A 26,542-nucleotide genomic window follows, 5' to 3' on the forward strand; every position below is an offset into this window, starting at 1 on the left:
TTCCAACACTGCACGTAATAAAAATGAAGAATACCCCCCCCCCCTGCCCTCTGCAGATTCGTTTTTCTCGGGTCCCACTGGTACTTTCGTTTAAAACTAAGTTTAAAAATAAAGAAATCAGCAAACCACACTCATTTGCCAAGTGTGCTTTTTTTCCTTCCTTCACAAACCTAAATCATACTTGGCAGAATTCATGCTGTTCTTGTTTACCTGTTCCTCTAAGAATATGAATCCATTTCCCTCTAGCCTGGGTTTTAGGTACATTGTTTAGCCAAGCCTTTACCTCCCTCTTCTGTTAAAAAGAGGAAAACATACAGCAAACTCAAGTTCTGTATTTGTGAAAATGTTAAGAGGAAACTACCCTAGGATGTTTACACAAGCTGTGTAAAGTGGCTTTAAAGAGGCTCTAGTATTCCAGTATTACCCATACTACATTCGAATTAATACTTCCCAGAAAAAGTAAACTTTAAATAAGATCCAATCAGGATCAACTGCACACCCACCTGAGTAGCTGAACAAAATCAATGGAGCAATTCTTTGGTCATCGGACTAAAAGATTCAAGATTGACTTTTTCCCCCTTTTAGTAAAATATGAAACTCCCTGGTAACCTGAAGTATTATTGGGTCCTGTATCTTGCAAGGATTTATGCGCAATTTATCTAAAAACTGCCTTTCAACAGCTACACGAATGGCTGAAATTGCTTGATCCCGTCAGGCAAAGAGTTTTTAAAAACATTAACCTCAGAAACAGAATATATATATATGTCTGTCTCGTGCTAAGTACCAGAGTTTTCAATCATGAAATTAAATATTCCTTTGCAAACTCAGCTATATCCTAAAACAGCCAATGATAACCTCTTGCAATACTCAGCATTCTGTGGAGAATTGAGTTTCTAAAGGGCCGTATACGGTCCTGAACGTAATGGGAGATTCCTTTAAGGGAGTTTTTCCTTCTGAGGAAAACAGCTGTACACCGTGGACTACTGAAAAGCCCCGCTGGGCCTGTCTTATTTATGAGATGTTTCCACAGCGGGGTCTTCTGTGTTTACATGGCGCTGCTCCTCTTAGTGAGGGTGACCGCTACCGAGCCTTGGATTAGGCTCTCAGCGTATATACACACACTCCCAACCGGGCACCATGACCCTCACTTCTCAGCGGAGGAAACAGTGTGAAAAGGAACTTACCTGAGGTGGCGAAGCTCGGGGAGAAGCGGAGCTGGGATGCAGTCCCAGCAGTGAAACCGCGAGGCCTGTGCTCTCCAAGGCAAACTCCGCCCAACCCCCCACCCCCACTGCCTCTTTGAAAACCTCCTCCTTACCTGCTAGGCAGGCACACCTGAGACCAGTAGTTGCCTGGGGATAAGAATCACCCGGGAAGCTTGTGCACTCTACCTTCCCAGAGCCCCTTCCCTGGAGATTCTGACTCAGGGGTTCCAAGCTGGACCCAGAAATTGTCTTTTGAACAAATGATCCAGGTGATTCTTATCATCAGAGGACTGTGGGAACGGTCTTAGATCAGGGGTGGCCGGGGCCAGGGAGTATCTTTGGCTTTGTGGGCCGTTAGGTCTCTGTCACAACTACTCGACGCAAAAGGAGCCAGAGAAAATTCATGAATGAACTGGCCTGGCTGTGGTCCAATAATTTATTTACGAAAACAGGCGGCTGGCTACAGTTTGCTGACCCTTCTCTTAGACCATTCATCATACCATTAAAAAAGAGACATTAATGCCTGCTATTTGTCACCTCACTAAGGCTATGTCTCAATCAGGCAATTGACCCAATGAAAATCCTCCCAACACCATGAAACATCACTCTCATCAAGAGGATAAAGTCAAGGTTGTGTCTGCCCTCCCTCAAGCAAGAACAGATGGAATTTACATGAGAGGATGCAGTCTAAGCCAGAGAGTAGAAGCACACTGTATTTTAACGTACAAGACACACTGTATTTTAAAGGACAAGCACACTGTATTTTAAAGGACAAGAATGAGGTGGTAACTATAAGATGCTGGTGGAGATTGTGGCGGGTTTTCTTTATGCAGTGGATTTTCTAGGGCCCCCAAAACTCTTCCTGCATCCTGGGAATTACTAGCTCAGACCACCATATCATTTTTCCCGGTACCTATTGTTATATTCTTTTTTTTAACTCCCTCATGAGGATGATTGATGCTAGCAGCTGAATTCAGAGGAGCGTTTGATTTGCCTGCCATCCTCTGGGAATACCCCTGCTAAATGCAGGAAAAGTCACTCAACATCAAAGATCATTCAGCCACGGATGTGAGAGCTACTGTCACCTTATAAAGCTTACAATAGCCAGCGTCCTCTTACAATTTTCCCCAGTGCAAGCTACAGAGGTGGGGAGGGTTGGAGGGAGCACGGGTTAATACAGTGGAATTTCCTTTGGCACCAGCTCCAAGCAGTCTTTTAACAGAGATGTTTAATTGATCTTTATTGAGCAGAACCTTCCCTTCTGCTTAGAAAAGAAATGATCACTTTTCCCTGGGGTTCTATCTGGAGAAGTTAATAGCCCCAGTTTTCTCTTACAGCAGAGATACTTAATGACTGGGAGACTATCATAAATAGAGTTTATTGTCCAAAATACAAACCCAGTTCTAATCAACCTGCACAGTGAGATTGCCTTGCTTGTATCTGTTGATACCTGGAGGAGCTTTTCCCAACTGACGAGCGCATTGTTCTTTCCACTCAGGCTCTGCTGTCCAGTTAACAAATTGGATAGCGAGGTAATCTATAGGCCTTTGCCAAAGACCGCTGAGGATGCCCTAATGTGTATCAATTTGATCCTCACATGCAGTAGCTCCCAGGTGAGGCCCGAGAGCGGAGCCATAATCATTTGTGTACACGGTGCAGGAATATTTTGCAGGTGTGAAGACGATCATTGCAATACTTCCAGGATACAGAGACACTTCCGGGATTCAGTACAAAGACAGCCGTTACTGCTTGGCAGCTATGAAGAGTGATGGAAAAACAAACAAACAAAAGTAATACTTACAGAGTTCCTTTAGCTCTTTTATAAAGGGCTTTATTGATATTAGCTTTACTTTTTGAAATAACTTCCAAACACAACAAGCAGGTATTAATATTTCCCTTTTAGAGCTAGGAAATTTTGTATTAAATGTTCTGACTGCTGTGCTCCTTGAGGACTAGATTTAGCAGTAAACTAGAGGCTAGGACTTGCTGCTACAGTAAACTCTTACTATTTGGGAATTTGTTCTAGAGATACAAATTTCCTGGGTCTTTTTCTTTGTCCTCTCCTCCTTCTGGCTGCCGGCTTTCCCCACCTGCCACCTGCCACGCCCTCCCCAGCCCTCCAAGTTGCCATCCTGGCATGGCAGGCACCGTGACCATGATTTCTGAACCACATTTTGGAACCTGTAGTATGAAAAATACCAGTGTTCTTAGGTGGACAAGAGGACAGAACTTTTGAAACCATGATTGTCCACAAAAATCGGAGATATCTGATCACTCTTATAGTGTCGCTCTAGCATATTCTCCAATGACGAGCAAAGGAAGGTGTGGAAGGGAAGCACCTACCATTTACTGACACAGTTAATAGGCATATACTCAAGGCAGGTGTAAGGCCCGGGCCTGAGGTCTTCCCAGGAATGTGAGAGGGAAGGAGGAGGGAGGCTTTATACCTGAGATATTGGATTCCTTTTCTCCCCCCATTTTACTGAGATATAATTGTCATATAATTTTATATTAATTTCAGGTGTACAACATAGTAATTTGATATGTGTATAAATTGCAAAATAATTTCCACAATAAGTTTAGTTAACATTTACCGCCTCACATAGTTACAATTTTTTTCTTGTGATGAGAACTTTTAAGATCTATACTCTTAGCAACTTTCAAATTAAATAACAGTATTGTTCGGTGCTTTGTGTCCACCTAGAGGGGTGGGATAGGGAGGGTGGGAGGGAGATGCAAGAGGGAGGAGATATGGGGATATAGGTATATGTATAGCTGATTCACTTTGTTATACAGCAGAAACTAACACACCATTGTAAAGCAATTATACTCCAATAAAGATGTTTAAAAAAAAAAGAAAACAGTATTTTTAACTATAGTCATCACGATGTACATTACATCCCCAGGAGTTGTTTCTCTTATAACTGCAAGTTTGTACCTTTTGACCACCTTTCCCATCCCCCCTACTCCCACCTCTGGCAACCACTAAACTGTTCTCTGTTTCTATGAGCTCAGTTTTCTTCGATTCGTATACGTGAGATCATACAGTATTTGTCTTCCTCTAGTTTCACTTAGAGTAATGGCCTCAAGGTCTGTCCTGGCTTTTTTTTGCATCTGGTATCACAGTTAAACATGGTTAGAACCATGTTGGTGTTGTTACCAGGTCCTTGTCAGGTGTCATGGGCTGAGTTGTGTCCACCACGGAATTCACAGGATGAAGCCCTAAACCCCAGTACCTCAGCATGTGACTGTATTGGGAGATCAGGCCTTTAAAGAGTAATTAAGTTAAAATGAGGCCATTAGGGTGGATCCCAGTCCAATCTGACTGGTGTCCTTATAAGGAATGCAGATTAGACACACAGAGAGACACCAGGCCTGCCCAGAGGGTGAAAGCCCCGTGAGGACACAGGGAGAAGGCGGCGCTCTGCAAGTCAAGGAGAGAGGCTGGAGCAGGCTCTTCCCTCAGGAGCCTCAGAGGAAACCAACCCTGCTGACAACTTGACCTTGGACCTCCAGCCTCCAGAATGGTGAGAAATAAATTTCTGTTGTTTAAGCTACCCAGACTGTGGTGTTTTGTTATGACAGCCCTAGCAAACTCATACAGATAACAAAAATTAACGTGGAATGAGGCCTGGAACACCTACCGCTTACATGTTGTTTGCTACATGCCAAATACATGCCAAATACTAACTCGATCCTCACCATAGCCCTATGAAGTGGGCACTATTGTTCTCACCCCCATCTTACAGACAAGAAAACTAAGGCACAGAGATGTTCAGTGAACTGCCTAAGGCCATACATCTGACATGTGGAAAAGCTGGAATTTGAACCCAGTCACCAGTCTCGGAGTTCACTGTTTTGTCTCAATTTTCTACCTGTTATCCCCCAACTGATCATCCACAAACCTTCCAAAACTGGTTCAGGAGGCAGCGTGGAAAGCAAACCTGAGGATACTGTGCCCCACTCTTGAGAGGCAAGGACTCACAACCTGGGAAGCTTAGGAGGGACAAGGAAAGCTGGTTCATCTCAGAGGCCCATGGATGGAAGGAAGAGACACCTGGGCCTGGTGAACCGAGGGCCTCGAGGCAGGAAGGCTTTTCCCATGTTGGCTGTCACCCTGATCCACAGCTCTGCCATCAGGTAGCCTTGGGTTCCTCCAGGCACACTGGCCCTATGAGTACATGATGTACTGCAGGCTGCTGGAGCATATTGGATGTAGAGTCAGAAATGGTTCACTCCCTCTCCAGCAGTCATTTCTCCAGAACAAGCAGGGAAAAATTACCAGACAGGGAGGTTCACCTTCATCCTCTAGACCCGGGTTTCTCAGCCCCGGCTCTAGTGACATTTTGAGCTAGGCAATGTGTGACTTTGTTTCTTTGTTGTGTGTGACTGCCATGTGCGCTGTAGGATGTTTAGCAGCATCCCTGTCCTTACCTACTAGATGCCAGTAACACATCAGCTACTTGTGACAACCAAAAGTGTCTCCAGATATTGCCAAATATCCCCGAGGGGACAAAATCACCCCCACTGAGAAGCACTTCTCTAAGAGAAACAGAAAAAGGTTCTTCCTCAAGACACCATTTCCATCTGTCAGAAGGCTGTCATAATAATATATGCAAACGTTCTACATTTATGGTGTTGTACAGTGCACAACCTGCCCAACTGCCCATGGTCATCCACCTCCTCCCTCCCTCTCCTCAAGCTTCACAGGAAAATGAGGCTAATCTGCCCTACACTTTATCGTTCCTTTCTACTTTCCCATATTTCTGAGATACTATAAGGAACCCGAGGGCTTCCTGGTCTAAACTTGGGGTTCAGTTCGGGATTGACCTTTCTCCACCCTGAGGTAAGGATTAAGAAAATAAAACCTGTGCTGATCCTTCTGATTTTCTAGTTCAGCCATTAATGTGACAGGCATGAGGTGCTGATAAAGTGGTCAATTTATTCAATCCCTTTAATGGAGAGAAAAAGTTTAAACTTTTATTGGTTTAGCTTGCCCCAAAAGCAACTATCAAATGTTGGCAGGATACAATGAAGGCTTACCTTGTTAACATAGTTAAGTCTCTCTCTCTCAGAACTAGCCCATTTAGCTCCAGGGTCCTTAGCGCACCCGACGCACTTACACAGCATTTAAGAGCTTTACACAACTGGAAGGTCACATCTTTATTTCTTATCGCAGGAACACGACTTCTGTAAACTTTATTTCTGTCACAACCTAAAGCAAAATTATTGTAAAATGAGTGATTTAAACCATACATTTTATCATCATTAAAAAGCACCTTAAAAAAAAAAAAAAAAGCATCTGCTCTGTGCTAAGGATAAGAAACGACTCCTGCCCTTAAAGCCTGCATTAAGGAGGGACATGAAAATTTGAATCACATGAGATAAAGAAGCATCACCTTTATGCACAGAGGTTCCTTGGAGGCAAAATGTTATATCTGAGTGACAGCTTCATGATAACCCTGAAGCAGAATCTAAAAACCTGAGGCTATGCAGAGGTGGAGTAGGAGGTGCATTAACTGCAGAGGGAGCACCTGTGCAAAGACACTCAAGCCTGACACCTGCTGGGCACTGTAAATACTGCAGGTGGGGATGACTAAAGGCCAGGGGTCCAAGTGTGAGAACAGACAGAAAGGAAAATAGAGATGTTGGCGGAAGCAAGCCTGGGAGACAGCATGGCTTGTATCCCACAGGTGATGAGGCCTGGGGTTACCACTGGCTCAGTAAGGGTGCCTCCGCTGATTAGAAAAAGGTGCCCCGCTGCTGAAGGACCAATTAGATAAAGGGAGTGATCCCAAAAAGCTCCCCTTCCTCAGGGCCAAAGAGCCCCAGGAGGCTTGGCCGAGCACAGTTCAGACTACACGCCTCTGGGCAGAGCACACGCTGGGCGGCTAGTATGCACTAACTCTGTGTGGGCAAGCCATTAGCAGCATTATTTTAAGCGTATCTTTTTATGTTAGAAGATCACTCAACCCGAGTAGGCAGATGAACTTAGAGGAACTGAGCCCAGGGGCCGCGAAACCACCCAGGAGCTTCTGCCATAGTCCGGGCAAAATGTAATATGGATGAAGAAGCAAATTGAGGAGGAGGCCAAAATCTACGAGCTAGACCCACTGGATTGAAGACATAAAGTTCACTGAAGGAACTCTGAAGAGAATGGGCTCTGCAATAAACTTTTCTTACATTCAACGTAAAATATTAGGCAAAATTAAGTACAGTGGCCTTTAAGGTCCTTTCAGCTCTAATTTCTTTTGATTTCTAACTTATTACTCTGGTTAAGTAAAGTCCCTTCAGAGGTACAGAACACTTCCTACACCTGCATTGGATGCAAAGAATAATCTGACTTCTCTTCACCAGGGGATGAGTTGAACTGTCCTTGCAGAAGAGATAACAGATGGTGTGAACCCCAGATCCTAGAAAAAGGCCAGGCACACGATAAGTATTCAGCTTTTTGAAAACAAATGAACAATCATTTCCTCTCCTAGATCTTCACACCCTTCCTCTGCTGGCTACTTTCTTTCAGCTTATAAACATCCTCAAGTATACCCACTTAAAAAACTCTCAGACCTATGATTCTTTGGATCTTCTTGTGGGTAACTTAAGTCTCTCCCATGCCTTCAAACTCTTAGAGGAAAACATAGGCAGAACACTCTATGACATAAATCACAGCAAGATCCTTTTTGACCCAGCTCCTAGAGAAATGGAAATAAAAACACAAATAAACAAATGGGACCTAATGAAACTTCAAAGCTTTTGCACAGCAAAGGAAACCATAAACAAGACCAAAAGACAACCCTCAGAATGGGAGAAAATATTTGCAAATGAAGCAACTGACAAAGGATTAATCTCCAAGATTTACAAGCAGCTCATGCAGCTTCATAACAAAAAAACAAACCACCCAATCCAAAGATGGGCAGAAGACCTAAATAGACATTTCTCCAAAGAAGATATGCAGATTGCCAACAGACACATGAAAGAATGCTCAACATCATTAATCATTAGAGAAATGCAAATCAAAACTACAATGAGATATCATCTCACACCAGTCAGAATGGCCATCATGAAAATATCTAGAAACAATAAATGCTGGAGAGGATGTGGAGAAAAGGGAACCCTCTTGCACTGTTGGTGGGAATGTAAATTAATACAGCCACTATGGAGAACAGTATGGAGGTTCCTTAAAAAACTAAAAATAGAACTACCATACGACCCAGCAATCCCACTACTGGGCATATACCCTGAGAAAACCATAATTCAAAAAGAGTCATGGGGGCTTCCCTGGTGGCGCAGTGGTTGAGAATCTGCCTGCCAATGCAGGGCACAAGGGTTCGAGCCCTGGTCTGGGAAGATCCCACATGCCGCGAAGCAACTACGCCCGTGAGCCACAACTACTGAGCCTGCGCGTCTGGAGCCTGTGCTCTGCAACAAGAGAGGCCGCAATAATGAAAGGCCCGCGCACCGCGATGAAGAGTGGCCCCCACTTGCCGCAACTAGAGAAAGCCCTCGCACAGAAACGAAGACCCAACACAGCCATAAATAAATAAATAAAGAAAGAAAGAAAAATTGTATAACTTAAAAAAAAAAATTATAAAAAAAAAAAAGAGTCATGTACCAAAATGTTCATTGCAGCTCTATTTACAATAGGCAGGACATGGAAGCAACCTAAGTGCCCATCGTCGGATGAATGGATAAAGAAGATGTGGCATATATATACAATGGAATATTACTCAGCCATAAAAAGAAATGAAATGGAGGTATTTGTAGTGAGGTGGATGGACCTAGAGTCTGTCATACAGAGTGAAGTAAGTCAGAAAGAGAAAAACAAATACCGTATGCTAACACATATATATGGAATCTAAGGGGAAAAAAAAAAAAGGTCATGAAGAACCTAGTGGCAAGACGGGAATAAAGACACAGACCTACTAGAGAATGGACTTGAGGATATGGGGAGAGGGAAGGGTAAGATGTGACAGGGTGAGAGAGTGGCATGGACATATATACACTACCACATGTAAAATAGATAGCTAGTGGGAAGCAGCCGCATAGCACAGGGAGATCAGCTCGGTGCTTTGTGAACACCTAGAGGCGGGGGATAGGGAGGGTGGGAGGGAGGGAGATACAAGAGGGAAGAGATATGGGAACATATGTATATGTATAACTGATTCACTTTGTTATAAAGCAGAAACTAACACACCATTGTAAAGCAATTATACTTCAATAAAGATGTTTAAAAAAAAAATGTTGACCCTGATTTATCTAAGTAGTGGCAGTTCATTTAAATTTTATGTTTTTCTTTGTAGTTCTTCCCCTTTTTCCCCAACATCTTGGAATAAGAAGTTTCACAGTGAAAAAAAAAAGTTGTTGCTAAAAATCAGGTTAACTCAAATGCCTATTGTGCTACTGTGAGTCATTTAAATTCATCAGGACTCTTAGAAAACTTTTAATAACAAGAGATATGTGTTCCAGGAGGACAGCTACCATTAGAATATTTATCTCATTTGGAGAAGATCATCCAATAGAAATCCCCTCAACCTTACTGAAATAAATGCACTAGAAAAGTTTAGTCACTAAAAGACATGCCTTGAAAACATTAAAGCATTTACAACTTCAACTGCTGCAGTTGAATATAATTCCAAAGATACTCAAATTTTAGAAATGTAAGGCTAGCATGATATCACCTGACCAGAGTAAAAACAATGGTTTCCTCCTTGGCTCTTGCATCAGATGTCAATTCCCACCCTTGCCCCACTTCCTCCTGCTCTATTTTTTCATCACACTGGTGGATCTCAAAATATTTCCCTATGAAAATAAAAGGTATAGAAAATTATCGTTGGTTTTTGATACGATAGTTTAATAGGGCTATCTGGATTAGGCTGAAGATGATCTTAAAATAAAGAAAAAATATTGCTAGGTAATACCATTAAAGGAGAAAACTAGGAGATATGATTAAATTACTGAGGGATTATTTTAAAGTCTTTACGACACTGTAGGAAAACAGATGAAGTTTTCCAATTAATTATATCTATTCATTAGCACAGGTTCGGCATTACTTCACATTTCTGTTGGGAAAGCAGCTCCAGTTGCTATATACAATACAAAAAAACATTTAAAAAGCATCTTAGTCACACTGACCTCTTCTTGATTAGTCCTAATATATCAGATTTTAATATGTGCAAAGTCTTCCCAATAAAATGGGTAAGTTGTGATGGATTAAAAGGAATACAATGCATCTTTTTCTAAAACAAGAAAACGAATTATACATATGTGTATAGATACACACCCACATATATATATTAAATTATACACACACATACACCATACACACAAGCAGAGAACCCCAAATTAGATAGAACTGGCCAATAAAGTAGATTATATCTCCCTGGAAGTCACAGAAATGCAAAATAAGACAATGCTATTAATTAAGTAGAAAACTGGAACACAAAATTACATATAAAATTATATAATTATATGTTAAGTTTTGTGTGCACTTGCGTGTGTCAAAAACCAAATGAAACATACTAACATATTAACTGGTTGGTGTTACGGATGTTTAGAGATTAATGTTTTTTCATTTGAAAATTTCCTCATAGAAAATGGTCGTGTATTATTGATTGTGTATTATTTTTATAAGAAGAATTTACTTCGAATTTCTAAAAAGGAATAACAGATATATGCTTGCATAAAATGTCAACAGAGTCTATTCTAATTCTGAAACAAGTTGAAAAAATATTTTCTCAAGACATTCGGCAAGTATCACCTAAAATTAAATAGACAAGTCATCTAACTTTGTGTTCAGCTTGGCTTTCTTCATCTTCTGCAATAACCACATTTGTGGAACAAATTCCTATCAAAGGTTCAGACCTAAACAAAAACTACTGAGTAAAAACACATCTGTTTTGGCTTTTTCTCCGAATAGTTCCCAGTATTTGTTAAAATTGAGATCTTTATATTAAACTACACGCACAAATAAACCCTACCAGGACCAAATGTTACAAAATACAGCATGAGGCAAAGCAAATATATTTCACGACAATAAACTAGGTACCTTCAGGAACAACTTCATTTCTTTTAAGCCATCGCGATAAAACTGCCAATGAAATCATGTCCAGCTTTTTATTCTACAATGTTTTGAATTTCCCTAAAAACATCAAAATATTTCCTATTTCCTCAGTTAATAACCATTTCTATATTCTGACATGGCACTTTATGTGGGCAGTAAAGAAATATTAAAGCAAGCAGAAGAGTGATTAAAAGCAGTGACTAATGTCGGAGAGAGCTGGGTCTGAATCTTCAGTCCTGACTCCTAATTTTATGGTCATTAGAAATTCCTTAACTCCCCCTGAACATTACCTTTCTCACACATAAAATGACAGTAGTAATATTACACCATAGAATTGGAAGGTTAAGTCAGATCACGTATATATAACTCTTAAATTACTATAGTAATTATATTAAGCAAGCAAAACTATGCTAACTAAAAGAAAACAGCCAATGGTATTGATTCCCAAGGAAATGGAGGGAAGTAATGAAGGAATCCTTCAGCCTTTGAATAATAGTCAAGTTTTTCTGTTTGTTTAACCTATTTCCATCTGAATAAGTCAAAGGCGAAAAAGAAATCAATCATGAAGTCCAGTCTGGAGATAATTCAAGAAATCAAGAGATTATATTACAACTAAGTCATGCAACTCAGGTGGAATCAGTAAATAGATTTTAAAACAAACTGGGTCTGGGTAATAAGTAGGAAAACAATACTGTTGCATAGGTCTCTTGGGTCTTTGCTGAGGTCCACAAATTCTCACAACTTCCGGTGACTAAACAAGTGCCTATCACTTCCCTAAGGAATGGGAAATAAAAGCAATAGGAATCATTAAACTTGGTCCATGACCAAAGGCAGAGTAACAATCTCTAGAAAAGAAGCTTACTGGTCAATACTCTTCAACCTCAAATTTGATTTCTCACTGAGATACCAAGAAAAGTGTTTGAGTTTGGCAATCCCAAGAAACTGACATTTTCAAGTCAATTATGATACAGTTTGGACCTTACCAAGTTTCTAAATGTACACGTTGTAAAAAAAAAAAAAAAAAAAAGGCATACCACAGAAATAGATGTGGGTAGTGGCAAATCGCTATGTTAGAACACTGAACCTGATTCAATTTCAGCCAGATACTTTATATTCTGCTCAAATTCAGTCTGTCTCAGATATTTACTGAGAATAACATTAAATTAACACCAGGTTGGGGGTGAAGGGTTTAGCCTTACTGACCCATACAATAACTGGTCTTGAGAACACTAGGAACACTGTTGATTCTGTACCCCTTATACTCATTGAAAGAAACCACCATTTCCAGGGAAGTCAAGACCAATTTGTCTTGCCAGATGCTTAGAACAAGGAATTACAAAAGGACAGTTTAGAATATACTCCACCTTCCTGGGTCATGTGTTGCTGTCATCAAAGGAAAAATTCTTTTTTTCCTCTTTTGGAGGAGAGGGGGTGAACAGGTGGTGGTTGTTTACCTGAATACAGAATAGACTAGTATGAATAAAATAGAATGAAAAGATGGTTGAGAAAATACATAAATAGAAAAGTCTGAGCTGGAAGTTTCTGGTCCCTTTCTTTCCGGTCAGCCTGTACTTTGGTCCTAATGTATATGACAGTGTCCCAAAATGCTTAGTCTTCATTCATCAGGATTATGTGCATGTTGCATCTAGAGCACTTAGAGCAAAATTTTTCTTCAAAGAATTTTACCTTTAGGTTGAAAAGAAATATGTTCCTTGTAACATGGTATAGAAAAATATTCCACAAATGGGACTTCCCTGGTGGTGCAGTGGTTAAGAATCCACCTGCCAATGCAAGGGACACGGGTTCAAGCCCTGGTCCAGGAAGATCCCACATGCTGCGGAGCAACTAAGGCCGTGCACCACAACTACTGAGCCTGCGTTCTAGAGCCCACGAGCCACAACTACTGAGCCCAGGTGCCACAACTACTGAAGCCCATGCGCCTAGAGCCCGTGCTCCACAACAAGAGAAGCTACCGCAGTGAGAAGTCCGTGCATCACAAGGAAGAGTAGCCCCCGCTCGCCACAACTAGAGAAAGCCCGCGCACAGCAACAAAGACCCAACACAGCCAAAAATAAATACATAAAATAAATTTATTTTTAAAAAAATTCCACAAAATAAATCTGATCATCAGCGGAATAAAATTTCTGTGCTGCCTAGTTTATGCCAAGGGCTATTCTAAGTACTGTAAACAAACGTAAACAAACACAACCTTTGGACCAGAAACCAGGTTCTTCAAACGACACTTGAAAACCTGAGATCCTTTAGGCATCCCATAAAATTTGTTTCTTTAACCCAAATTTCACAAAAAGGCAAAAATAATCATATTCAATCTGAGTAATTTAACCATGAGAAAAGTGCCGAACGCAGAGAAGGTTATACCTAAATATTTGTTTAGTGAATAAAAGACACAAGAGGTGAACTGCTACAGCTGGCCAAGACTAGAGCAAGAACAATGATCAGAAATATACAGGTTAAAGAATTTCTCTAGTCAGAAAAAAAAAAAAAAAAGCTAGATATTTTTAAATGTCTGAATGTTTGTTTCGCGGGGTTAGAAGGCAACATAAGGAGAAGTGGTTCAGTACCCTGGATAGCTCCAGGGAGGCACAGTTTCTCAAGTCCCAGATCTACTTAGTTGCTGGTGTCTTCCAGCTGCAATTTCCCTGTTAAAGGGCTCTGTCATTTTTTTTTTTTTAAAGGAATTCCTTTATTTTTATTATTTATTTATTTATTTATTTATTTTTGGCTGCGTTGGGTCTTCGTTTCTGTGCAAGGGCTTTCTCCAGTTGCAGCAAGCGGGGGCCACTCTTCATCGCGGTGCGCGGGCCTCTCACCATCGCGGCCTCTCTTGGTGCGGAGCACAAGCTCCAGATGCGCAGGCTCAGTAGTTGTGGCTCACGGGCCCAGCCGCTCCTTGGCATGTGGGATCTTCCCAGACCAGGGCTCGAACCCGTGTCCCCTGCATTAGCAGGCAGACTCTCAACCACTGCGCCACCAGGGAAGCCCAGGGCTCTGTCATTTTTAAGCCAGATTCATGCCCCATAAAAACAGAGTAGACTCCTCAACCCCATCCTCACCCCGAAACACATGGAACAAATACGCACACGGAGAAGTCTAGCCTGTTCGTTAAAAAGAGAGTATCTTCTGTCCTGACCAGGGAATAAACCTGTCACTTTAGAAAACTGATCCAGGAAGTCTTATCTCTTGCTGTGTGACAGCTGATCCTGAGAGGGCTCACCGCCCAGATCTAGAGTAAGGGTTTACCCACGGGATCGATAAAGTAGCTATCTTCGAGTTGAAGTAAAACGTATTACCAAACCATAATTCAGTGTTATAAACTCAAATCAATAAATCTCTTTCTGAAGAAGACTCTACCGGAAGCATAGTACCTCTCCATAACATTCACATAAGTGAAGCAACTTACCCATGAGCTATGACTACAAAGTCGTGGTAATGATTATAAAGTAACAAGAACTGTAAAGTAAAATGACACCATTTCATATCTCAAAACTATACAGAGCTAAAGTAAAATACTGACAAACAAAAGAGCCTCATCTTTACTATTCTACTTATTTTGCTTACCTACTGAGTTCCTAAATCTTTGCTTGTTACTATACCGTAGCAGTCATCTTATGGTTGGACATTTATTTGCATAGTTTCTCCCATACTAGATTGCAAATTTCTTGATAGGAGGGATCATGTATCATTCACCATGGCCAATGGTATCCTGGACACAGTAAATGTTCAATAACTGTTTATTGAATTAAACTGAGTTGAAGTAACTCATCTCTGGTTTATGAAACTTCTGTTTTCATAGCGATACGAGTGGGAGCCATCCCAGGACACAATCATGTCACCGTACAGAAAAAGGAAGAGTTGTTGGTTCTTATAGTAAACATAACAAAGAGATTTGGGGCATCTGGAAATATTTACCCCATAAAGAATCCTATGAGAGAAAGTAATACAAACCATACCTTCCCTTCTGCTGAGAAATCACAGAAGATTCTATTTATGTCGTATTTTTAAATCCCCAAAGACTGTATTATGAGGGAGAGAAATATAAAAACAATTGAACCCTTGAGGAAAACACAGGTCAAAAGAGATTCCTTTTAAAGAAAGAAAAAAGAGGCAGGGAAGAAAAGCAAAGGGGGAGAGGAGGAGGGAGGGAGGGAAGGAGAAAGGACGAAAAGAAAGATGATGCTGTTAAAAGTGATGCTGGAGAGTAATGAAAGTTATGTCTTGACAGATGGTGAGAAGGTTAGGAAAAGCCGCACCACCCAAAAATTGTACAAGTAGAAAATAAGCTTATTCTTGTTGGTCCATGGATTATATTACACGGAATAGAGGAATGGTGGGTATGTATGTTTGTTCGTTTGTTTGAAGATTACTTGTTGGGCAAATGCTTCCAGGAAATGCTTTGGGAGAGTTCACTTAGGTATCTTGCAACAGACGCTCAACTTCAATAATCTCAAAAACTGCCCAAGTTTTCCAAGGCAAATCCACATTGTATGCTCAGTCTCACCAAATTCATATACGCTGTCCATTTTTTATTCTTACGTAAAATTTATCTTACGTGAAATTATCAAGTGTTTTAAAATAGTTATTAAGAGTTTGGAGCACTCATGTTAGAAAATTAAGTGTTACCAAGTGAGGCTCCTTTTTTTTTTTTTTTTGAGGCCCCTTTTTAATTCAGGACGTTTTCCATTTTACTGGGAATCAATTCTGTCTGGTGTTTCTAATCCAGCATGTTAAAAAATCATCCTACAAGGCCTCTGATCTTGGTTAAACACTAAAATTTCACAGTACAGATCCAAATTTCCATAAAAGTGACTCTGCTAGTGAATCCATTTCATTTGTCCCCTCCATCTGCAAAGAATAGATTTTTCTTTTGTACCTCAAGAACACCTAATCCTTACATTTTAAGAAACAGTACTTGAGTGCTTTTACTGCCAAAAGTCTCATTGTAATATAGCTGGAATATTCCCCTGTGAGTACTAGTTAGTGCTATTGCTTGTTCACACATGCTTTTTTAATTTCAAGTATGATTAGTTATAGGCAAGTCACTGAATATTTAAATTTGGTACAGATAGGTTTTCAAACTACCTGTGAACAGAAGCCTGTAAATTAGAGGGAGTGTGGGAATATGAAATCTGAGCAGAGCTGTTTAAAATCTGGCTGTTGTACATTATGCTCCCTTCCTTACCTGTAACACCTGCTTTCTGCGGAACCAGAAGTCTGTGTCTCCTGTGGCTTAGGTTTTAGACCGGGGTGAGCGTTGTAACAGCCTCACCATAACGTCTGGCATGTTCCAGACTCCCCTGTGGTTGAGAATATGCATAAGTTGAGATGGAGCAGGGAACAGCAGAATCTTCAAAGCCGAGAGAGAAGTCCAGAGACCACAGGGAGACCTCAATGCCCATTACAGGCTTAAAGAAAATAAAAATAAAACTCTAGAATAGTATTGACTTGCTAAAACCCAAAATGAACATAAGTATTAAATTTTTACTAGACTGTAAATCAAACCTTAACAAAACCCTAAGTCATCAGTTTAAAAGGAAACCAAACTGTTGTAATTCTAAACCCAGAGGCAGTAGTGCGGTGTGAGATAAAATGCGTGAGACCCAAAATTGGCAAGTTCTGGATTCTTTTTCCTATTCTGTTTCTTCTGAAATGTACCACCGAGCATATCACTTAACCCTCCTAGACCCTGGATTTCCATTTTTTCATCTGTAAAACAAAGAATCTGGACTAGAAAATAACTAAACTTGCTTCCAGAAATAAACAGGCATTTCATTCCATTTGAACTCAAATCTGACTTGCACTTGAACAGTTCTAAAAAGAGAGAACACTTTGTGTCTTTTATAAATGTGTTATAAGTTTCCGAAGTTAAACTCTAGTTCCTTATGAGGGTAATATGCGTTTTTCTTTCAAAACAATTCCAGATGATAGGAATGAGGACAAAGACCTGAAGAAGTGAAAATATATATATATATATATATATGAATCTATGTGTGGGTATATGTATCTCCAGTTCCAGAGTATATTCTCATTTTCTTCCAAAATCCTGCAAAGTTATAGAAAGTAGAGCATAAGGGCCAACAGAGCGGCTCCTGGCTTGAGGTATGTCTCCTTCACCACTCCTCTGAGTAAACCAAGGAGCCAGAACATGTCAGCAGCAAGAGAAAGCTTCCTGCAACATCATACGAGAAAAGGCCCATATCAGAGTCTAAAGCTAGGCTGCCAAGAATTGCACTTAAGTTGTCGGAACCACAAAGGACAAGGTATCTGCCGCTCCTCTCCTACTGTATTCCATGGTCTTATCATGAGGGACAAAACTACAGCCAGCCTGTACTCAGAGCTGTGGTCCTGCCCTGGCAGCTTGAAATCCTAGTCAGACAGGCCACATGATGCTAATGGAGAAGTCTAAAACATTTAGCAGCGTCAGAAATGAAAAACAGCTCAAGAAAACCCAATGAGGATCCAAGCACTGAGAATGACGTATTTCCTAATGACCAAATCCAAGTTTGGTCCACTGAGACATAGGCCGTCTCTTAGAGTGAAATACCTTAGACAACATTAATTAATACTGTGAGTGATGGTTGTTAAAAAGCAAGGCAGAAGAAATATTCAAAGTTTAACCTCAAGGAACATGTGTAAACCATAGCTTTGAGAGGAGGTGGCAAACATATAGGTGACTTCCCTGTTCTGTTTATCTAGCAAACAGTCCTAATCAATAACATGAGTCTTTTCTATAGTACCTGGCTCTCAGTTCCACAGTCTTTCTCAACAGCCAGGCCTTACTAATCAACCTGAATTGGCATGAGAAAGAAAACCTATTTACCTCTTTTCCTATAGGAGAAAAGAGCCCTGTGTGTGGAGAACTGGGAAGCCTTGTTAGTCCTTTGGGCTTCACCATTAACCAGTTAGACAAGTCACTTTGTAATTCAAGGCCTCTCCACCCTTAAGAATAAAATTTCGGGGCTTCCCTGGTGGCGCAGTGGTTGAGAATCTGCCTGCTAGTGCAGGGGACACGGGTTCGAGCCCTGGTCTGGGAGGATCCCACATGCCACGGAGCAGCTGGGCCCGTGAGCCACAACTGCTGAGCCTGCGCGTCTGGAGCCTGTGCCCCGCAACGGGAGGGGCTGCGATAGAGAAAGGCCCGCGCACCGCGATGAAGAGTGGCCCCCGCTTGCCGCAACTGGAGAAAGCCCTCGCACGAACCGAAGACCCAACACAGCCAAAAATAAATAAATAAATAAATAAATAAATAAATAAAAAGAAAATCCTTTAAAAAAAAAAAAAAAAAAAAGAATAAAATTTCGAGTAGGGCTGGACTATCTCTAAGTTTCCTTTGTGTGTTCAAGCCTCATATATTTATAATCTTAAGCGATGGGGAGTATCTATGACGACTGAAAAAAGCATGACTATCCCATAACTCAAAGAAATCAAGTTACTCATTGAAGTTATCAATTATCGTTATTTTTTTTCCTCCTGAAGAGCTGCAGATACTAATTATAAGATTCTTTGTCCAACAGTGGTTATTTAAGCCAGGAAATATATTCTAATCCAACTCCTTCACAGATGAGGAATTAGATTTTCAGAAAGGTTAACTGATTTGCATAATGTCATGCCAGTAAATCTGAATACCCAGATTATGATTATCAACACCAAGGTTATTAGCACAATTATTAGTTTTTGTGGAGTTTACAGAGTGGTTTCCAAACTGCAAACCCAAATCTATTGACAAGCCAGTACCTCTCCTCCATCATGGTCTCGTTTGTGGTGATTTCTTTGTACCTGAAGACATTTAAGGTGCCTACGTTCTTTCGATTCCTTCTGATTCCTTTTGATTCCTTATTCATTGAGCACATTGTACTCATCCATTCATACCTGCAATTTGCCAGTTTCCCAATTTAGCATCTCTGAAATATTTACTAGTGGGGAGTATACTTCTTTACCGCATCATAACTATGCAAAGTAAGACCTTATCTAACACAAGCCCTGTGGAACCCAAAGGGCAACCATTTACTGCTACCTTTTTGTCTATTGTCTTTTACCTGCATGTAGTTGCCGTTTACGCTTCCTTGAGCGGAAATTAATTAACTCCCTAAAAATCATCATGATACGGCATAAAATGATCTTAATACGTCACTGTGTCTGTTGTCTAAGCTTGAATCCAATTTTCAAGTGCTTTATGTTGATTTGATAAGCAAGAAGAGGCATTTCAGGTTGTACATGAAATAAATGAACATAAATTCACCAAGTGACCATATTCCTGTGGGAGCAAAAGGAGGCATGGTATTTAGCATAAATGAGTGTAAGTGGTGAGTTAGATAAGTAGTCAGGAGACCCGAATTCCATCCTCAACTTTCACACTAAAGGTACAAACTTGCACAACTTTCCTCACTTCCTTGAGCCCCAACTAAAAGTGAGGGAGTTCAACTCGCTTTTCTAAGATTAGATTCATATCTATCATTTTATGACTACCATGGGCAGCCCTGAATACCCCCTCCTCTGCCTGTATGGCAGCTCTTCTGGGCAGTTATCTAATACTTCACGTGGCAGCGTACACCAGCCCCTGTGCTGTGCTTCGCCAGGATGGCCCACTGCCAGACCGGCAGGCACAGCCTCCGGCCCTATGACGAATCCCAAGCATCCCAGGGCAGCAGTCAGTAGCAGCCTGCTTCAACAAAACCTAAGAAAACAAAACTTCTCATCTTCACCTTCAGTCTTTACTACACGGGACAAATTTAAGACCTTAATGGCTACTTTTTCCTCCAGTGTAAAGTGCCAGGCCAGCTGGCTCTAAAATACTTCATAAAGCATGCAAAAAGCCCCAATTCCATAGGCATGTATCACTGCACTAAGAAGGGACCTTGGAGAGTTTTAATATTAAAAACTGAGACCCACAGAATGGAGATGTTAGGACTAGAACCAAGCGTTCTTGATTCCAAACCGGTGTGCTCCCAAGGGGAATTTATCAAAGTACAGAGAGAATTCACAACTTCTTACTTCAGTGGATTTTAGTGGGTGTTTCTGTAACACATCATGCAATCTAGTGTTTTCTTAACATTCATGGTGAAAATTTTAGAAATCTCCACATCTTGATTGTTATAGTGAAGCAGTACAGTAATGAGACAAAGCATTTGTTCTCGAGCTAAAATCACGTCTCCTTCACTTATATTTGGCCAAGTTAACTTCTTTGCACTTCTTTTCGCCGTCTGAAAAATGGCATTAAAAATGCTTTCAAATTATTTTTGAAAGTTAAAGACAGATAGCTAATGTAGCATTAGTAGGGCTGTGCCTTCACACATTCCTTAATGGAGTCAAAAGACATATGTTGTCTGACGGTCACAACAAATCTTACAAATTAAAGTATCTCTTCAATGTGGCCTGATATCCCAGTTGGCCCTTGGGCTAACATCCTAAGATGCACCAGTGATCTTGAGGACATTTCCTGCAAAGGTCCTGGACTGATACTGTTCTTTGTTTCCAGGACTCTTAGAACCAAGCTGCATGGAAATATGACTGGGGATTTGAGAAGATATTTTGTTTTTTAAACACAAGTTTAAATAAACTTAAGTAATGGAAATAAAAGAAAGTTCTTATCTTTTTTTTTAATCTCAAGATGGTACAGGAGAGGCTTCAAATGTACCACTTCCTGGTAATGTAGAAATAATTTCTGAGAACCTTAATCTCAACACAGCAATTTAAACCAACACACGTGTGCATTCATTATAAAAACAAATATCAGCTGCAAGATGTATTATTCAATGTAGGATCAGACAACTAGTCCTTAATACCTTACCTGTCTAGTAGAAATCACTACAATGCAACTTATTTTTACTGTGTATAATGTCACTCTAATTTACCTGGAAAGGATTAAATTGTGTTCAGCATTTTCTTTTTAAGAAGCATGAACTCGTTAAATTTAAAAGTTTTTTAGTTAAAATGTTTATAACATAGAATCCTAAAATAGTTTTCTCCTGATAGTCTGCCTTCCTCTATATGTACAAGCAGTCATATGTGATGATCTGACTGGACCTGTTTAGAAAGAAAAGGCAACTCTGCCCAAGAAGCCACTTTGCATGAACCTGAGATGTGGTGGAAGAAGGAAAATCACTGGACTGACTGAAGCAGACGAGTGATGATTAGGGATCAATGAAAAGAGAACAGTAAACTGAGGGCCATGAATCCTGGCACAGCAAACAGGAGTAAATGAAAGTTTTCAGGAAAATAGTTATGTGGGATGCATATGCAGTCAACTAACCTTTGACAATGGTGCCCAAAATACAAAATGGGGAAAGGATAGTCTATTCAATAACTGGTGTTAGGAAAATTGATACCCACATGCGAAAGAATACCATAGACAAAACTTAACTTGAAATGGATTAAGGACTTAAATGTAAGACCTGAAACCATAAAACTTCTAGAAGAAAACATAGGTGGTAAGCTATTTGACATAGGTCTTCGCCATATCTTTCTGGATTTGACACCAAAAGCACAGGCAATAAAAGCAAAAATAAACAAGTAGAACTACATCAAACTAAAAAGTTTCTGCACAGCAAAGGAAACAACCAACAAAATGAAAAGGCAACCTATAGAATGTGAGAAAACATTTGCAAACTACCTATCAGATGAGGGATTAATATCCAAAGCATGCAAAGAACTCATATGCCTCAATAGCAAAATTTTAAAAAAAATCCAATTAAACAGTGCGCAGAGGACCTGAATAGACAGTTCCCCAAAGAAGACATACAAATGACCAACGGATATATGAAAAGGTGCTCAACATCACTAATCATCAGGGAAATGCAAATCAAATCCACAATGAGATATGACCTCACTACCTATTATAATGTTTATTATGAAAAAAGACAAGAGATAACAAATCTTGGTGAGGATATGAATAAAGGGAACCCTTGTACACTGTTGGTGAGAATGTGAATTGGTGCAGTCACTATGGAAAACAGTATGGCGGTGACTCAAAAAGTTACAACATAGAACTACCGAATGATCCAGCAATCCCACTTCTGGATACATATCCAAAGGAAATGAAATCAGTATCCCAAAGAGATATCTGCATTCCCATGTTCATTGCAGCATTATTGACAATAGCCAAGAGAAGGAAACCTGTGTCCATCAATGAACGAAGAAAGAATATGTGGTATATATATTCAATGGAATATTATTTAGCTATAAAAAAAGAAGGAAATCCTGTCATTTGTGACAACATGAATGAACTCGGAGGGCATTATGTTAAATGGAAAAAGTCAGACTGAGAAAGACAAATGCTACGTGGTATCACTTACATGTGCAATCTTAAAAAAAAAAAAAAAAAAAAAAAAATTGAACTAATAGAAACAGAATAGAAGGGTCCTTGCCAGGGTCTGGGAGATGAGGGAAACAGGAAAACGTTGGTCAAACGTACAAACTTTCACTTTTAAGAAGAATATGAATAAGTTCTGAGGATCCAATGTACAACATGGTTACAGTAGTTAATAATACTGTCTTGTATACTTGAAATTTGCTGAAACAGACTTTAAGCATTCTCACCACCAAAAAAACCAAAAACAAAAACAAGGGTATGGGGGTAGAGGGGAACTATGTGAGGTGATGAAAATGTTAATTAACTTGATCAGGACCAGTATTTCCCAATGTCTAGGTGTATCAAATCAGTTTGTACACTTTAAATATATACAATTTTATTTGTCAATTATACCTCAAGAAAGCTGGGAAAATAAGAACTAATATTTAGTAAATGAAAAAAAGTTATGAGGGGGCTTCCCTGGTGGCGCAGTGGTTGGGAATCTGCCTGCTAATGCAGGAAACACGGGTTCGAGCCCTGGTCTGGGAAGATCCCACATGCCGCGGAGCAACTAGGCCCGTGAGCCACAACTACTGAGCCTGCGCGTCTGGAGCCTGTGCTCCGCAACAAGAGAGGCCACAATAGTGAGAGGCCCGCGCACCGCGATGAAGAGTGGCCCCCACTTGCCACAACTGGAGAAAGCCCTAGCACACACACAAAAAAAAAAAGTTATGAGGTAGGTGTTTAGGAAATATTAATCAGGAAACACTGTACAGACAGGACTAGAGCAGACAGGTACTGCAAACAAGGAAGTAATCTCTCTCTTCTTCTATGGCAATAAACTAAGAGTACCCAAGCCTGACAGCAATTCATCAGCAATGTCCAAAAATTCAGTTTCCCAAGAGAAAGAACAAACGAATAGGAGAGAAGAGATGCTACGTATATCCTCAGCCCATAGCTTTATCTGTTTTCAGTCTACAAACCAGCTTCTTACAGTCCCCTGGGAATAGGAACATGAACCTGCAGGAGGATAATGGCTGCTTTAACATCTCTCTCTAAGCTCATCAACGATGTGCTAATAGTTCATACATTTAAGCCAGACACTCGTAACTCATTTTCAGTGGTGCAATTGTCTAATAAATTGTTGGAAACTTTAAAAAATCTTCAGTGTTCCATAGAAATGGAAGCCTTTTCACAATAATTGAAACCAGTAATGCAAAACAAATGTATTTCCTTGATAAATTTAGTTTTAAGTAAGCTTTAATTTATATGCTAAATTTTTTAATTTAGTTCAAGTTTTGGCAGAGACATGTTTATTTTAATTGTTAGCCTTCAAAACTCTAGCTTAGGAATAAGCATCTGCTTCTTTTCAATTTTCCGCATAAACTGGGTAAATTTCTTCAAGTTGCAAATGAGGGGTGAACATACACTGTATTGCTTCTGGAAAGGTTACAAACTTGCAGCACTTTTTGTGACTCCTTTATGAGAGATCTTACAGCATTATCCTTAAATCTTAACTAGGGTTCTTATATGTACTTATATTTAAGCTGTTTTCAAAGAACGTAATACATTAGCATCTAGACCTTGTGCCCAAATAGCCCTCTTTGGAGCACTTGTCGAATCTCTAATAAATTTTGAACTCCTCTCATTGCTTTATAGAGATTCACAAAACACATGGATCCTTTCTCTAAGATGAAAAACCTCCCAGAGGAAAAGCACAAACCCAGCCTCAGCCCACCTATATTGGAGACCCTGTAAACAATCTGACAAATAATAACATACAGTGCGTATTTCTCCAGCTATAGCCTTTGGAGGAAATCAATAAAACTTTCAGAAAATTAAAGTTAGAGCTCTTGAAACACTGTAGGAGGTATATTCATCCTTTGCAAATAACTTAAGAAAACTGACTTCTGAGAGAATTCAATCCCTATTATAAAATACTCTTCCTTCACCAGTAATGGCAACACTGGTAAAGGCACTGCTAAGCATGGTTGCACCCATCTGAACCAAGCAGGCATAGAATCTAGGTAACAACGCCCACTGGCTATTAATATGATTGAAACTATCTGTGAATTGGGACTCAGTTGATATTAACATGTAAAACCCCTGAAAATCTACAAGAGCATTTTCTTCTGGGGTGTTTTATTTCGTCGGTTTCTTTTTCAGTCTACCTTTTAAGGTATTACCCAATCGCCATGTTATGTATGGTGTCTAGCCATGGTACTGATGTTCATGATTCCATGAAATGGCATCTTTGCTTTACAAAGAAAGTATCAGGGTTATAACAGAGAGAGTGGTGAAGGACTAAGAAACATACTTTAATAGAGCCAGTTAACTTGCTGGACACTAACATCCAGTCAGGAGCCTCAAGTAACATCTCTGCCCCAAAGTTTCAATTGCTAAATAGCAAGGGAATAATACCAAGGCCCAATCACAGAGTAGCAAATACCAGAGGCCTGGGAAAATCCCAAGAGAATAGCTTCACTGGCAGTGATTCTCAAATGTTCAAGGTACACAACAATCACCTGGTGAATGTGTAAAAACAGTTTCTGAGGCCGATCCTCTGAGATTTTAATTCAGCAGGTCAGGCGAGGTCCATGAATTTATAGTTCTAACACAGCTGGCGGAACCAGAGCTGCTGCTCTGAGGAACACACTTTGAGAACCACTGCCCCACCACTATTAAATCAGAGTCGGCAGTCTTGGAAAATGCAAGGTGATTTGCATGTTCATTAAGGTTTGAGAATTACTGCTTTAGGAAATGAGGCAACAGGTTTGTTTGGTTTTTTCCTTCCTCCTGTGATATCAGGATAGGGAGATGGTGAAAAGAGATGTTTTCAAAAGAAAGCAAGTGCTTAAATCACACTCTTTGTCATGAAACAAACCTATCTGGCCACCTTGCTCACCTTCCTCAATGAAGCATCACTCACTCCTTCCTTTATCCACCTCTCCAACCTCACTGTACCTTACCTAGGGCTCACGAGGAGACAGAGGTCCCATATGAACTTCAGATCTGCATGTTATAGATTTCCCGGGAAAATCTAGAATTCATATAATTGTTTTTCTAGTCCATAAAAATTACACTGGCATTAAACAAAGAATCAAGTTTGAATTACATACGTTTAGAAAACTTTTCATGTAAATAACTTCACAAGAAATTCACAGAAAAATATTTTTTAGACTGATTGGCAACAGGGCCACGACAAGAGCAAGAAATGTCAACAGAGTGGCCTCCAGTGGTCACCCATGTCTCAGAGATGGAGGAAGGAAAGATAGCCTCTTGACTGATTTGCACTGTATGTAATTTTACATTACATGTAATTACGTGGACTAAACCAAGTGTAACACAGAAGAGTAAACATGCTATCATTCCATGTGATGAGCCTCTACAAAGAGGAAAAAACAGATGTGAAAAAAAACACTTTTTTTCTACTTTAATTTTGTACCTATATGAGATGATGAATGGTCACTAAACTTACTGTGATAATCATTTCATGATGTATGCAAGTCAAAGCACTACGCTATATACCTTAAACTTTTACAGTGCTGTATGTCAATTATATCTCAGTAAAACCGGAAGGAAAAAAAAAAAGTGGAAGATGTGAATATATCAAGCCTTGGCAATGGGAAAGGCCTAAGTCCACGTGACTAATCACACCTCCTTCTTGCTGATTCATGCTATTGTAGATTCAGCAGCTCCAGCAGCGAAACAGCTTATCTGTTAATAAGCTACAGAAAGAAGAGCCCCAAGTCCCATCACGCACTGCAGAAATGTGAGTTGAACTGGCAAACATCTCCCAATCCACCACAATAACCCCTTGCCTCGCTTACCTGAAACTTTCACACATATCACATCTCCCCAATTATTTCCATAATCAGTGAGCCTATTGCTGATCTAAAACCTGACACATACATGAGTAGATTCCAGGTCTGTTAAGTACCAGGAGCAAAGGAGGACACAGAAAAACACCGC

The 26,542-nt window shown here is 40.2% G+C and overlaps 1 protein-coding gene and 1 long non-coding RNA gene across 2 annotated transcripts in view; both read right to left on the minus strand.

Moving 5' to 3' along the window:
• Positions 1–26,542, minus strand: part of LOC130707369 (ELKS/Rab6-interacting/CAST family member 1-like) — a 467,400-nt gene that overhangs the window by 427,921 nt on the left and 12,937 nt on the right.
• Positions 1,628–15,118, minus strand: LOC130707379 (uncharacterized). The gene is made up of 4 exons (XR_009007266.1): positions 14,845–15,118; positions 12,630–12,719; positions 6,249–6,420; positions 1,628–2,961 (listed from the first exon to the last, which is right to left on the minus strand). It is a non-coding gene; the product is annotated as an uncharacterized LOC130707379 (long non-coding RNA).

Source organism: Balaenoptera acutorostrata, chromosome 2, assembly GCF_949987535.1.
Source record: "Balaenoptera acutorostrata chromosome 2, mBalAcu1.1, whole genome shotgun sequence".
In the NCBI taxonomy this organism is placed as follows: domain Eukaryota; kingdom Metazoa; phylum Chordata; class Mammalia; order Artiodactyla; family Balaenopteridae; genus Balaenoptera; species Balaenoptera acutorostrata.